The following is a 15,401-nucleotide window of genomic DNA, read 5'->3' on the forward strand; positions in this document are numbered from 1 at the left end:
AAAAATTTTAGATTTTTTTATAGGGTCAATTTTTTTCCTTTTCTTGAATTTTGTTTATTGGGTTAATTATAAAAACTCTTTGCCTAGCCCTAGATTCTGATGATTTTCTCATTTTCGCCAAAAATATTTATACTTTTATATTTTACATTTAAGTCTATGATCCATTTCAGTTAACTTTGTATGTAAAGTTTAAGTGTAGGTTCATTCTTTTATTTTTTAATAATATCAAAGTATCAATATTTGTTATGGAACAAAATATAGAATTTTAATACATTTTTAAAATAAAAAGAAAACTTCAACCAATTTCAATTTTGATGTAGACTTATTCTAATTGTGCCTCACATATCTCAGATAATAATTTTCTTTTGCAAAACTATAAGGATGTTTTAGTAACAATAATTGGAGGAAAATGAGATGGACTGGATCCATGGTTCCTAAACCTGGCTAATCAGGAAGCCTTTCCAACATAAATGTCTTGGACTTTACACCTGAAAATTCTTAATCTCCAGGAGCTCAGGAATCTGTATTTTATAAAACATTTTCATCTGGGTTTGGTGATTCACAAAATGTGGGACTCAATGAATGAGGATTCATTTGTTTTTCTAATGGTGTAGTCAGGGTAGTCAGTACTAGCTGCTGCAACATATAACCCCACAATCAAGGAGCTTAACACGCTAAGGGTTTATGTCTTACTCTCAATCGAGTGTGAGTCAACAGAGTCAGGAGAGATGGGAATCTCTGCTCCATGTGGCCAATCAGGGATCCAAGTTCCCTCAAATGATTCTGTGGAATCCCAAACTTTAACCGAATCCTATGCATTTGATCCTGGAAACAGGAAAGAATGAGAGTAGGGAGTTTCACATGGAAGACGATAGCAGTGATGTGCCAGAGGTGGTCATCCTGACTTGTGAGAGCTAATTGTTAAATTTTAAGGAATTTTGTAAGTTGTTTTTTAAATACAACCATTATGAAAAATTAATTATATAAACTTACAATTAAGTCAATTAAATTAAAAATAAAATGTGATTTCCTAATTATATTACTATACTTTACTATTATCTATGCTATTTTAAAATTTTTTTGATTTGCATTTCTCTGATGATTAGTGATGTTGAGCATTTTTTCATATGTCTATTTGCCATTTGTATGTCCTCTTTGGAGAAATGTCTCTTCAAGTCCTCTGCCCATTTTTCAATTGGGTTGTTTGTTTTTTTGTTGTTGAGTTGCATGAGTTTCTTGTATATTCTGGATACTAGCCCCTTATCGGAGGCACTGTTTGCAAAAATCTTCTCCCATTCAGTTGGTGGCCTCTTTATTTTGTCAATGGTTTCTTTTGCTGTGCAGAAGCTTTTAAGTTTCATACAGTCCCATTCGTTTATTTTAGCTTTTACTTCCATTGCCTTTGGAGTCAAATTCATAAAATGCTCTTTGAACCCAAGGTCCATAAGTTTAGTACCTATGTTTTCTTCTATGCAGTTTATTGTGTCAGGTCTTATGCTTAAGTCTTTGATCCATTTTGAATTAACTTTGGTACATGGTGACAAATAGCAGTCCAGTTTCATTCTTTTGCACGTGGCTATCCAATTCTCCCAGCACCATTTATTGAAGAGGCTGTCTTTTCTCCATTGTATGTTTTTAGCTTGTCAAAAATTATCTGTCCATATTTATGTGGTTTTATTTCTGGGTTCTCAATTCTATTCCATTGGTCTATGTGTCTGTTTTTCTGCCAATACCATGCTGTTTTGATTATTGTGGCCCTGTAGTACAAGCTAAAGTCAGGAAGTGTGATACCTCCATTATTGTTCTTTTTTCTTAAGGTATATATACACAATGGAATACTATTCGGCGGTAAGAAAAGATGATATAGGAACATTTGTGACAACATGGATGGATCTTGAGAGTGTAATGCTGAGTGAAATAAGTCAGACAGAAAAAGCAGAGAACCATGTGATTTCACTGATATGTGGTATATAAACCAAAAGCAACAAAAGAACAAGACAAACAAATGAGAAACAGAAACTCATAGACACAGACAATGGTTTGGTGGTTGCCAGAGGGTAAGGGGGGTGGGGGGTGGGGGGTGGGAGATGAGGGTAAGGGGGATCGAATATATGATGATGGAAGGAGAACTGACTCTGGGTGATGAACACACAATGGGATTTATAGATGATGTAATACAGAATTGTACACCTGAAATCTATGTAATTTTACTAACAATTGTCACCCCAATAAATTTAATAAAATAAAATTAAAAAAAATTTTTTTACTTGTTTTTAAATAATCTTTTTCAATTAGAGTTGACATACAATATTATATTAGTTTTAGGTGTACAACATAGTGAGTAGACATTTATATAACTGACAAAGTGATCACCCCAATAAATCTAGTACCCATCAGTCACCATATATAGTTATTACAATATTACTGACTATACTTCTTATGCTATACTTAACATCCTCATGACAATTTTGCAACTACCAATTTGTAAGACTTAATCCGTTCCCCTTTTTCCCCCTTCCCCCCACCCCTCTCCCATCTGGCAACCATCAAAATGTTCTCTGATTCTATGAATTTGTTTCTGTTTTATTTGTTCGTATATTTTGTTCTTTAGAGTCTACATATAAATGAAAGAATATGACATTTGTCTTTCTCTGACTTACTCCACTCAGCACAAGAAACTCTAGGACCATCCATGATCTTGCAGATGTCTAGATGCCATTCCTTTTTATGGCTGAGTAATATTTCATTGCATATATGTACCACCTCTTCTTTATCCATTCATCCATTCATGGCTATTGTAAATAATGCTGCAATGAACATAAGGATGTACATCTCCCTTTAATGTAGTGTTTTGGATTTCTTTGGATAAATACCCTGAAGTGGGATTATTGGGTCTTTCTTTGTCTCTTGTCATAGACATTGTTTTAAAGTCTATTTTGTCTAGTGTAAGTATTGCTACCCCAGCTTTTTTGTTTGTTTGTTTCCATTCGCAAAAAATATCTTTTCCTATCCCTTTACTTTCAGTCTGTGTGTGTCTTTCAATCTGAAATGAGTCTCTTGTGGGCAGCATAGGTAAGGGTCTTGTTTTCTTATCCATTCACCCTCCCTATGTCCTTTGATTGAAGTGTTTCATCCATTTACATTTAAAGAAATTATTGATAGGTATGTAGTTATTGACATTTTATTATCCATATTTTTTATCCCTTTTTTGTTGTTGTTGTTGTTCTTCTTCTTCTTAAAGGAGTCTCTTTAACATTTCTTATAATACTGGTTTGGTGGTGATGAACTCCTTTAGCTTTTTCTTTGCTGGGAAGCTCTTTATCTGCCCTTCGATTCTCAATGATAACTTTCCTGGGTAGAGTAATCGTGGTTGTAGGTCCTTGCTTTTCATCACTTTCAATATTTGCTGCCAATCCCTTCTGGCCTACAAAGTTTCCATTGAGAAATCAATTGACAGTCTTATGGGAGCTCCCATGTAAGTAACTAACTGCTTTTCTCTTGCTGCTTTTAAGATTCTCTGTCTTTAAATTTTGGCATTTTAATTATGATGTATCTTGGTGTGGGCCTGTTCGGTTCATCTCATCTAGGACTCTATGTGCTTCCTAGGCTTGTATGTTTATTTGTCAGGGTAGGGAAGTTTTCTGTCACTATTTCTTTGAATAGGTTTTCAATTCCTTGCTCTCTTTCTTTTCCTTCTGGTACTCTTATGATGAGAATATTGGTATGCTTAATGTTGTCCTAGAGGCCCCTTAAACTATCCTAATTTTTGTGGATTCTTTTTTCTTTTCGCTGTTTTGTTTGGGTGTTTTCTGTCAGTTTAGCCTCTAAATCACTGATTTGATCCTCTGCTTCATCTAATCTACTGTTGTTTCCCTCCAATATATTCTTTATTTCAGTTATTGTATTCTTCATTTCTGACTGGTTCTCTTTTTAACTTTTCTATCTCTATTTTTATGTTTCCTATCTCTGTGTTAAAAGTTCTCCCTGTAACCAGTGTTTTGAACTCTGCATCAGCAGGTTGTTGTCTACATTTTGTTTAGTTCTTTTCTGGAGCTTTGTTCTGTTCTTTTATTCGGGGCACATTTCTTTATCTCCCCATTTTGGCTGCCTCCTTGTATTTGTTTCTATGTAATAGGTAGGGCTGCTATGTCTTCCGGTCTTAGTAGAGTGGCCTTACGTAGTTGGTGTGCTGCAGGGCTCAGTGACACAGTCTACCTTGTCACGGATCTGGGTGTTCCATGTGTGTGCCTTGTGTGGGTTGTTTGTGTGCCCTCCTGTTGCATTTGAGCCTTGGTTGCTGTTTGCATGTCAATGGGAAGGATTGAACCTTGGGCTTATTATTTAAGAGGTCTGGCTGTGACTACAGTGGAGGAGCTGTGGTGCAGGGGCTGACCCTTCAGAGCAGGATTCACTTTAGCAGGGCTCTGATGCTTGTCCCATCTGCCCTTTGGTTGTGTTGGCCTTGAAGGTGGCCAGGTGATACTTTGGTTGGGTCCAAAGCTGGCCACTGAGTATGCTGGCCCCAGACCCTCCTGGGAGGAGACTTACCGAAGGACAAGTTCAGCTACCACCTGTGCCCTACCTGGGGCCACCTAGCCTGAGCCACAAAGCAATCCACAGATGGTCACCACTCCTGCTGGGCTTGGAGGTGCCTCAAGAAGTCAAGCCATGAACTGAGGCCAGCTGTCATTAGTGCAGGGGCTTACAGCTGCTTAGCTAGAAGTACAGGATATGATAAAGCCAGATGCTGCTTTTTAGGGTGTGTGAGCCTTTGAGGGATTTTAGGAAAGTTTGCAGCATGAGCCAAGATAGGCTGCTTATATGGAAAAGCCACTTGAAGTCACTTGTGTATTCCCGAAAGTTGGGTGGAGCAGAGTCTCAGGGAATCAGAGCAAACAAATGGTGTTAGCAAGGTTGATGAAGACTCAGATATGGTGACTGCCTGTGTCTGCATGCCAGGAGGGGTGAGAGTTCAACAAAGAAACAATGGATTCCGCCAGCTCCTCCACCCAGGAGAAAGCTGCCCCTCCAGCTCTTGCCTTGAAGCCAGACAACTCAGTTCCTCCCCTTATGTCCCTGGCACCTTTTGATCTGCTGCCCCAGTACTGGAGCTCAGAGCAAGTGAGTCCATCAGCAAGTAAATTCACGCATGAGCCCTTAAAGAGGAGAGCCTGGGACTGCAGCTGCCCTTGTCTCACTCAGCCACAATCTTTTCTGGTTTTCACAGCCAGAAGTTATGGAGACTTCTCTCCCTGGCACTGTAACCCTGGGCTTGGAAGCCTGGTGTGAGCTGGACCCCTCGCTCCTCTGAGGAGAGACCTCTGCAGCCATGACATGATAATTAAACAGCCACTGATGTTTAATTATCACAATGCAGATTTGGGACCAACGCTGTGTCTCTGCCACTCCTTGAGGTGGGTGCTTCTGTATGTCCTTAGTTGTAGGGCTTTGGTTCAGCTAGACTTCAGGTGATTCTCAATGATGGTTGCTCTGTAGTTTAGGTGTAATTTTGATTTTGTCGTGAGAGGAGGGAAGCACAGCGTTTACATACTCTGCCATCATGACCTGATCTCTGTTGTGGAAAATTTCAGACATACATCAAAGTAGATAATATGTGTTATGAGCTCCATATACCTATAAAATAGCTTCAGCAATGATTAACTAATAGCCAAACCTGTTTCATCTATATCCCTGCCTACTTCTCCCACTCAAAGATATTTTGAAGCAAGTCAGTTATAATTATTATTTCATTTACAGACATTTTAGCATCTATAACTAAAAGAAAGATTACTTTATTTAGACATAAATACAATACTGTTTATGCCTAAAATTTTTAATATCATCAAATATCTGATATTTTCATAAATGTCACTCTTTTCAGATAATTTATTTGAATCAGTATTCCTTGCAAATGATTGCTATGGCTCTTAAATCTTTTTTTAAATCTATAGATTATGCCCTTTTTTTATTTGCAATGCATTTGTTCAAGAAATAAGCCTGTTTGTCCTGTGGTTTCTCATGGTCTGCGTTTTCGCTGACTTCATTCCTGTGATGTCTTTTAACATATTCCCTTTTCTTCTGCATTTGCTATAAATTGATAGTTGGATCTGGAAGCTTGATAAAATTCACAGATTTCACATTCAACTTTATTGGCAAGATTACTTTAAAGGTGGTGATGTAGTCTCATCAGGCGGCAGATATCTGGTATCCCCTTTAAAAGTAAGCTTTCCCAGAGCATTTAGTCTCCCCCTTCCCTGCCAAGCAGTCTTCTGCTTCAGTCTTCTTGTCAGAACTGGAATATATGACTATCTGTAGTTGCAAAGGAGGATGGGAAATCAAATATCTGACAAAGTGAGCAGCAACATTGGGGCTGGGTCTATTACCATTTCAAACTAAATCTGGGTTCTCTTGGCAAGGAAAAAGGAGCAACAGGTATGGTATAGGCAGGAACACACTGAGCATGAGGTTTAATAAAAATCCATGATTAATGCATGTGATGAGTGTTCTTTATAAAGCATTGTGATATAAATAACATTTATAGATGAGTATTTATTAAATATGAACAAGGAAAGAATGATTAAGGTTAATGATCAATTGTCATACTACTCTTTGTATTTGTTGTTTCACATACAAATACAATGTGTGATCTGTAGTAAGGAAAATACAAAATGGCACATTTCAGATAATTTTTTTTAAAATAACATGATCTTCTAAAATGATCCCTTGGCTTCGTAGTATGCTCCTATTTGATATTGCTGAAAGGAGTATGTTTCCAGGGTTTTTGAGAATCCTTTAACGAGTACAGACTGAGCAACACAGCCCATATTTTCACATAAAAATAAAAATTAAACGGATTTATTGTTAAGTTGAAGACGCTGTAGATTGAAATTCTGACTAAATCTCCTCTTCTAATTAATTTAATGGCATTTTATTAAGACAAGAAGCCTTTTTTACTTTTTCAAAACATAAATATTTCCTTCCCCCCATCTTTATTGAGATATAATTGACATACAACATGTGTAAGTTTAAGGTGTAAAATGTAGTGATTTGATTCACTTATATATTGCAAAATTACCACATAACACCTCCATCACATCACATAATTACCTTTGTGTGTGTGTGGTTAGAATATTTAAGATTTACTTTCTTAGCAACTTTCAAGGTGCAATACAATATTATTAACTATAATCACATTGCTATACATTAGATCCTTGTAACTTATTGATCTTAGAAGTGGAGATCAACCTTTGACCAACATCTGCCCCATTTCTCTTACCACCACCCCAGCACATGGTAATCACCATTCTATTCTCTGTTTCTATGAGTTCGGTTTTTCTAGATTCCAAATGTAAGTTAAATCATACAGTATTTCTTTCTCTGTCTGACTTATCTCACTTAACACAATGCCCTCAAGGGCCATCCATGTTTTCACAAAAGGTAGGTTTTCTTTCTTTCTTGTGGCTGAATAATATTCCAGTCTCTCTCTCTCTCTCTCTCTCTCTCTCTCTCTCTCTCTCTGTCTGTCTCTCTCATCTCCTTTATCCATTCATCCATCGATGGACACTTATGTTGTTTCTATATCTTGGTTATTATTAATGATGCTTCAATGAATATGGGAGTACAGATATGTCTTTGAGATCATATTTTCAATTCCTTTGGACATATACCCAGAAGTGGGATTGATGATAATATGACAGCTCTATTTTTATTCTTTTCTGGTACTTCCATACTGTTTTCTACAGTAGCTGTACCAACTTACATTCCCACCAACAGTGCACAAGGGTTCCATTTTCTCCACATGCCGGCCAACACTTGCTACTGCTTGTATTTTAATGATAGGCATTCCAACAGGTGTGAGGTGATATTTCATTTTGATTTTGACTTGCATTTTCCAAACATTTTTTTTCATGTACCTGTTGGTCATTTGTATGTCTTCTTTGGAAAATGTCTATTTAGTTCCTCTGCCCATTTTCAATTTGATTATTTTGTTGTTGTTATTGAGTTGTAGGAGTTCTTTATATGTTTGGATATTAATCCCTTATCCAATATATGGTTCGCAAATATTTTCTCCCATTTCTTAGGTAGCCTTTTCATTTTGTTTCTTTTACTGTGCAGAAGCTTTTTATTTTGATGTAGTACCACATAAATTTTTGCTTTTGTTGCTTTTGCTTTTCGTGACATATCCAAAAAATATTGCCAAGACTAATATATCAAGAAGCTAATTTCTCTATGTTTTCTTCTAGGAGTTTTATGATTTCAGATCTTATATTTAAGTATTTAATCCGTTTTGCGTTAAGTTTATGAGTAGTGTAAAATAGGGGTCCAATTTTATTCTTCTGCATGTAGTTATCCAGTTTTCTTAACACAATTTATTGAAGAGACTGTCCTTTCCTATTGAGTATTCTTGGGTCTATAGTCAAATATTAGCTGACCAAATAATAGACATATTAGTCTATGTGTCTATTTTTATGGTAGTACCATAATATTTGACTACTATAGTTTTGTAATTAAGTTTGAAATCAGGTAGGTTGATGCCTCTATCTTTGTTCTCCTTTCTTAGATTGCAGTGGCTTTCAGGGTCTTTTGTGTTTCCATACGAATTTTAGGATTTGTTTTCTATTTCTGTGAAAATGTCACTGGAATTTTGATAGAGATTGCATTAAATCTCTAGATGGCTTTGGGTAACACGGACATTTTAACAATATTAATCCTTCCAATCCATGAACATGGGATATCATTACATTTGTTTGTATCTTCTTTAATTTCTTTCATCAAAGTCTTGTAGTTTTCATGTACAGATCTTTCACCTACTTGGTTGAATTTATCTGTAAGTATTTTATTGTTTTTGATGCTATTTTACATGGGATTTTTTCTTTATTTCTTTTTCGGATATTTCATTGTTAGTGTATAGAAACACAACTGACTACTGTATGTTGAATTTGAAACCTGCAACTTAACTGAATTAGTTGATCAGTTCTCAGTTTTTGGGTGTAGTCTTTAAGATTTTCTCTATATAAGATCATATCCTCTGCAAACAAAGACAATTTTACTTTTTACTTTTTAATTTGGATGCCTTTTATTTCTTTTTCTTGCCAGATTGTGCTGGCTAGGACTTCCAGTACCATGTTGAATAGGAGTGGTGAGGATGGGCACTTTTGTCGTGCTCCTGACCTTAGGAGAAAAGCTTTCAACCTTCCACAGTTGAGTATAATGTTGTCCTTATCTGGCTTTGGTATCACAGTAATGTTGCCCTCACAAAATGAGTTAGGTTTGTGCTCAATTTGGCGGCACATATACCAAGAATGAGTTAGGGAGTTTTCCAACCTCTTCTTTTTTTTTTTTGGAAGTGTTTGGAAGGATTTGTGTTAATGCTTCTTTAAATGTTTGATACAATTCATCAAAGAAAGCATCTGGTCTTGGGTTTTTCTTTGTTGGGAAGTTTTTAACTACTGATATCACTCTCCTTACTCATTATTAGTCTGTTAATATTTTCTAATTTTTTCATGATTCAGTCTTAGTAGGTTGTGTGTTTATAAACTGTATCCATTTCTTCTACATTATTTGTCAGCATGCTATTATACATAGTAATTTCTTATGTAGTTTATATATTTGTAGTATCAGCCCTAATGTCTCCTGTTTCATGACTGATATTATTTGTTTGAGTCTTGCCTCTTTTTTCTTAGTCTAGGTAAAAGTCTGACAATTTTGTTTATCTTTCCAAAATAAATATCTCTTATTTTTGTTGATCTTTTTAATTTTTTTTCTGCTCTTTATTTCATTTATTTCTACTTTGATATTTGTTATTTCCTCTCTTCTGCTAACTTTGGGTTTAGTTTGGGCCTCTTTTTCTAGTTTCTTGACATGTAAGTTTGTTTATTTCAGATCTTTCTTTTTTCTTAATGTATTTATTATGGTAAACTTCCCTCTTAAAATGTTTTTGCAGCATCCTGCAGGTTTTGATATGTTGTGTTTCCATTTTTGTTTTTCTCAAGATTTTTTTTATTTCCCTTTTGTATTTGTTTTATTAATTTCCACATATTTGTGAATATTCCAGCTTTCCTCCTGTTACTGATTTCTTGTTTTATACCATTGTGATCAGAAAAGATACTTGGTATGATTTCAGTCTTCCAAAATTTGCCAAAACTTATTTTTTGGCTTATCACGTGTCTATCTTGGAGATGTGCAATTTGCACTTGAGAAAAATGTGTATTCTACAGATGTTTGATCGTATGTTCTATATGTGTTTCTTAGGTTTAAAGTATCATTCAATTCCAATATTTCTTTGTTGATTTTCTGTCTGGATGTTCTATCCATTGTTGAAATTGGGTTATTGAAGTCCCCTATTATTATTGTATAGTTGTCTATTTCTTCCTTCAGAACTATTATTAATTGATTAAATATTTAGGTGCTCTGATGTTGGGTGCATATATATTTATGATTGCTATATCTTCTTAATGAGTTGATCCTTTTATCATTATATAATGATCTTCTTTGTTCTTTGCCACCATTTTTGGCTTAATGTCTACTTTGTTTGATATATGTATAGCTATCCCTCATCTCTTTTGGTTTCCACTTAGGGAATATTTCTACCCATTCACTTGGAACCTACATGTGTCCTTAAAACTGAAGTGACTCTTTTGTAGGCAGCATGTAGTTGTGTCTTTTTCTTTTTTTTTTTAAATCCATCCAGCCACCCTATGTCTTTTGATTGAAGAATTCAATCCACTTACATTTAGGATAATTATTGATTGGTAAGGATTTACTAAGGCCATCTTATTGTTTTCTGCCTGTTTTATACTTCTCTTGTTCCTTTCTTCCTGTCTTGATGCTTTCTTTTGAGATTTGATGATTTTCTGTGATTATATGATTTGATTCCCATCTTGTTGTCTTTTGTGACTCTACTGTATGTTTTTGCTTTGTATTTACCATGCAGCTTATATAAAACATCTTATAGCTATAATATTGATTTCATTCTGATAACAACTTAAATTCAATCACATACTAAAATTCTACCCTTTCATGTTTTTTATTTAAATTATGAAGTTATCTCTTTTACGTCTGCAAATGATTGTAACTATGGTTATTTTTAGTATTCTTGTCCTTTAACCTTTATACTGGACTTAAATGGTTAATACTCCACAAAATTACAGTGTTATAGTATTCTGAATTTGACTATAAACTTACTTTTACCAGTGTCTTATGTATTTTCATATATTTTCATGTTACTAATTAGCATCCTTTCATGTCAGCTTGACGAACTCCTTTCAACATTTCTTGTAAGGCAATTCTAGTGGTGGTAAATTTCCTCAGCTTTTGTTTGTCAGGGAAAGTCTTAATCTCTTATTTGTGAAGAACAGCTTTTCCATATAAAGCGCTCTTGGTTGGCAGTTTTTTCTTTCATCAGTTCAAATACATCATCCTACTCTGTCCTGGCCTGTAAGGTTTCTACTGAGAAATCTGCTGATAACCTTTTGGTAGTTCCCTTGTAAGTTATGAACTTTATTTCTCTTGCTGCTTTTTAAAATTCTCTATTTGTCTTTGATCCTTAACATTCTTACTATACTTCATCTTTAAGAATACCTCTTAAAGTTGATTTTGTTTGGTGACTTATGAACTTCATGAACTTGGATAGCTAAACCCATCTCCAGATTTGGAAAGTTCTCTGACATTATTTCTTTAAATAATCTTTCTTGCTGTTTTCCCTCTCTTTTCCTTCTGAAACTTCAATAATTTGCAGTTTTGTTCTTTTGTTGGCATCTCATAGATCATGTAAACATTCTTCACTCTTTTTCATTCTTTTTCCTTTGTACTCCTATGACTGGATAATGCCAAAGTTTCTGTCTTCTATCTCACAGATTATCTCTTCTGCTTGATCCATTCTGATATTGACATTCTCTATCACATTATTATTTTTTTTTTTTGGTCATTCATTGTTTTCTTTAGCTCCAGAAATTCTTTTTGGTTCACTGTCACGATTTCTATCTTTTTCTTAAAGTTCTCACTTTATTAGTTATTGTTTTCCTGATTTTGTTGAATTGTCTTTCTGTGTTTTCTTGTAGCTCATAGTTTCAATAAAATAGCTATTTTGTATTCTTTATCTGATAAATTGCAGATCTCTATGTGTATGGGTTTGATTACGAGAAGATTATGATGATCCTTTGGTGGTATCATGTCACATTGATTATTCCTGTTCCTTGAAGTTTTGTTACTATCTTTACATTTAAAGTAGGAATCACCACCTCCAGTCTTTAGTTTCTCCCCATTCTAATGTGTCCAAACTAATTTTTCCCCCAGTGGTGTGCTGGAACTTCTCCTCTGGAAACCTGGACTTCCACAAAGGCTATCTCACCTATGAGTGATTGTCTAAGACAGTATTTGACAGGGGCTCTCAGACCGATCCTAAGAGGGCCTGGAACCAGTTCACAGGCCACTATAGTCTCCATAGCCAGGAATGAGGTTTGTCTGCGTTTATCTGATACCTGGGTGGGAAGATTCCTTCCAGGTTACTTGGTGTATAGCGTTGGATCCCAAACTTCCTCAAACACATTTTTGTGGATGGATGCCAAATTTTTGTTGTTAGGACGGTGGTAAAAAACAAGGGACCTCTTATGCTACCATGATGCTGATGTCTCCATAAGTGTTTTTTCTTTTTAATTTATTTTAAATGTATTTTCTTTTTAAAACTTCTTTCTACAATTAACTTATTTTTAAAAACAAATGCTTATGGGGCGGCTGGATGGCTCAGTGGGTTGGAGCATGTGCTCTGAACGTCAGGGTTGCCGGCTCGATTCCCAGATGGGCCAGTGAGCTGCACCCTCCACAACTAGATTGAAGACAACGAGCTGCCGCCTAGCTGCTGCTGAGCTTCTGGGGGGCGGCCGGATGGCTCAGTTGGTTGGCAATGCAAGCTCTTAACAACAAGGTTACCCAGTTCAATTCCCACATGAGATGGTGGACTGCGCACCCTGCAACTAAGATTGAAAATGGTGACTGGGCTTGGAGCTGAGCGGTGCCCTCCACAACTAGATTGAAGGATGACTTGAGTTGGAGCTGATGGGCCCTGGAAAAACACACTGTTCCCCAACATTCCCCAATAAAAAAACAAACAAACAAACAAACAAACAAACAAAAACTTATGGAGACATCAGCATCATGGTAGCATAAGAGGTCCCTTGTTTTTTTACCACCATCCTAACAACAAAAATTTGGCTACTAAACATAAAACCTAAATTCATTGCTTTCACACATTTCATATTTATTTGAAGTCCTCTTGTTTTCTGCAAATGTGGAAAACCTTATGGCTGCATAAAAATGGTTTTAAGTTTTAACAAGTCCAATTTTAAAAAGATCATTGTGAATAGCATAATATTCCACTGAATGGCTATATAATTACTTAGTTGATCCCCTATAGTTGAACATTTAATTCTCTCCCACTTTTTATTTGGAAATACTGTGATGAAGATTCTTGTTCATAAATTATTGTCACCATCTGATTACCATGGACTCACAATATGTGTGTTATGTTATTGTGATGATCTGACTTTAGCATGTACGTCTTGTAACTAGACTTCAAGACTTACTTCTGAGCCTCGTTACTTCATCAACTGAACTCCCGCCTTATTCCCAAGTCTTTGGTAGCTTCATTCAAATTACCTAAACTCACAAAGCCTTAGTTTTCACTTCTTTAAAATGGGTAATAATAATTATCTCTGAAGACTATTGTCAAAGATTAAATGAGATTCTCGCTACTTTTTACCTGCCTATCCTTCTCCTTTTCCATGTTCTTCTAATTTGCTGAAAATCAGGAGTGAGCCCTGCCTCCATCACCAGGTAGGTCAAGTCCAGTACCCTGGTCCAGGCACAGAAATAGGACCCAAGCAAGGGCAATCAAAATCCATTTTGGGGAATCAAATATGGACACTGGGAAACGTATCCTTTTGAGAACAGGAGTCACCAAGAGCCAGACAAGGAAGTCAAAGGGGAGAAAAGAAAAGCCATGGGATCTCGAGAGTGAATTTGGAGTCCCTGGATCCAGTCTTACTCAAAGACTTAAACTTCCAGCAGGGAAGTGAATCATTGACTTCCTCTCTTTGTCCCAGTTGGTTTGTTCTGAGCTTCTGTTACTTGTAACCAAAAGAGCCTCACCAGGTATATTTGCTATTAGTAGTTAATCCTACTTTTTAAAAAGTATATTCAACTAGCACCACTTCTTGTTCATTTAGGCCACTGGACATAGGGCTTCATGTCATGGCAAATGCCATTATATTTAGAGGACTTGGAGGTTTTTTTTTGTTACTTTTTCTTCAGAATGAACATGTTTTGCTAAGTCTTACTTTCTTTTATCCTAACATAAACATTGCCCCTAAATTTAAAGTCAGAATGACCAGAATAGCCTTTCTGTTATTATTGTTTTGCAAGCATTCACTTGTGAGGTTGAAAACAGTCACAAGTGTGGTTTGTCTACACATGAAAACCATCTAGGGGAAAAGGTTAATGAGCTCTGTCTTAAGTTTCCTAGAACTGCTATAACAACGTATCACAAAGTGCATGGCTTAAAACAATAGAAATTTATTGTCTCAGAGTTCTGGAGGCTAGAAGTAAAAATTCAAAGTGTCGGCAGGGTCAGACTCCCTCTGAAACTTGGAGGGAACGACTTCTTTGCCTCTTCCTAACTTCTGGCGTGTGCCATCAATCTCTGGGCTTCCTTGGCTTGTAGATGCATCACTCCGGTCACATGGGCTTGCACAACATCTTCCCTTTGTGCTTGTCTGTATCCATGTCCAAATTTCCCCTTTATAAGGACACCAATCGTATTGGATTACGGCCCACCCTAATAAACTCATTTTAATGTGGTTATATCTGTAAAGACCCTACTTCCAAGTAAGGTCACTTTCTGAGGTACCACGGATTAGAACTTCAACATATCTTTTCTGGGGGACACAATTCAACCCATCAGGCACCATGTAATTTTAATAGTAGATGAAGTAAATTGTTTGCAAAGGTAACAATTTCTCCCACCCTTGTTTTCATGCCCCTGTGCAATGCTATTTTGCTGCTCCTCTCCTCAAGAACTAGAGACTATTTCACCCTTCCATTGAATCTGGGCTTTTAGACTTGCTTTGACCCATCAAATGCAGTGGAAGTGATGTTTTACCACTTAGTTTTAGATCTCAAGATGCCTCACAGCTTGCACTCTCACTCTCCTGTTGGCCTGAGACCTCTTGGTGAATAAGTCTGAGATGGGCCGCTGGAGAGGCAGTGGATGAGAACTGAGGTGCCCCAGCCAACAGCTAGCACTAATTACCGGGCATGTGGGTAAGACCACCTAGGACTGTGCAATCCCAGTTGAGCCTTGGGAAGCTGTTACTGCAGCTGCGTGAATGACATCATGCCAGACTAGC

This window comes from Rhinolophus sinicus, linkage group LG10, assembly GCF_036562045.2.
Source record: "Rhinolophus sinicus isolate RSC01 linkage group LG10, ASM3656204v1, whole genome shotgun sequence".
Taxonomy (NCBI): Eukaryota; Metazoa; Chordata; class Mammalia; order Chiroptera; family Rhinolophidae; genus Rhinolophus; species Rhinolophus sinicus.